Below are 1,385 nucleotides of genomic sequence, written 5' to 3'. Positions count from 1 at the left end.
TAATTGAAATTTATATTGCGATCTTGGACAAAATTAGAACAAAATGAAATATCTATACTAGCATTTTGTGCCATAAAATTGTAATTCGTCATTCTATTGAGTTTTTTTTATACATATTTGGACATATTATATTTAAAAAAAATATGTATTAATAGTGTATACTAATGTGGACATATTATAATATTATTACCTATTAAAAAAAAAAATGTAATTTGTAGTTTTTGTAATTTTATTGAGTTTTTTTTATACATATTTGGGCATATTATAATTTAAAAAAAATATGTATACTAATGTGGACATGTAATATTATTATAAAAAAATAAATGTAATTCGTAGTTGTAAATAAAATGTGTAAGAACAATTTTTAACCAAGCCAACAATTTAATTTTGTTGTCAGTCCTACGAACTTTAGTAACTCGAACTTTTAATTTCAAGTTTGAGTTTACCACTTCGACTGTATTTTTAAAATGTGTATTGGGCAAAGACCTATATTTATAAGGGCAAGACATATATTTCACGGAGCACAATCGTGTTGCGTTTTTTGCATGTAAAAAGGTAGGACGGGTGCAATCGTGTTTCACCAGTATATTTGGCCCATATTTTTTTATAGTAGATACCTAGTGATATGTTTGGCTAAACAGCGTAGGTATCGTCGTTCACGGGAACAAACCTCTTATATGAAAGAGTGTAGTTTTCGGGAAACACAAAAACGTCTTAAATAAAGAAATCAGATGTAAATCTCATAAACGATTTTTAGTTGGTAACATATAGGAGGATTTTTCTACGGGGGAGATAGCTGCACATTGGGGATATTTCATAAACGATTAGTAGGTACCACATAGTAGTATTTATTTATTATTTTTTCATTAATTCTACGATGTAGATAGGACATAGAAGATTAATTTATCGATAAATAGCTATTTTTTTCTGAATTCAGGGATATTAAATCCTCAAAATCATAAATTTGACACATAGGAGGAGTGTTGAGCAAAGATAACAAAATATTTATCTAGATAAAGATAAAAGATAATTGGTTATAATTTATCTAGATACAGATAAAAGATAATTAATTGCTTAAATTTCTAGATTAAGATAAAAGATATACAAAATTAATCTAGATAAAAAAAAGATAAAATTTCAATTTTATTTTTTAATAACTAGGTTCACTTGTTATTTTAACTACAATTTATTATTAATTAATATTTAGAATATACCTAATGTCTCATTAAATTTTTACGATTACATTTTATTGTTTTAGATTAATTCATAATTTATTTTTATTTTTGTCTAAAAATTATACTATACTGATTATTATTTTTGAAGTTTGGGTTTACTGATTATAGATTATGTACTCATATAATATGGATTATACTGATCTTCTTATT

This window comes from Acyrthosiphon pisum, unplaced genomic scaffold (assembly GCF_005508785.2).
Source record: "Acyrthosiphon pisum isolate AL4f unplaced genomic scaffold, pea_aphid_22Mar2018_4r6ur Scaffold_20960;HRSCAF=22641, whole genome shotgun sequence".
In the NCBI taxonomy this organism is placed as follows: Eukaryota; Metazoa; Arthropoda; class Insecta; order Hemiptera; family Aphididae; genus Acyrthosiphon; species Acyrthosiphon pisum.
The sequence above is the reverse complement of the archived record's forward strand: the minus strand, read 5'-3'. Positions refer to the sequence as shown.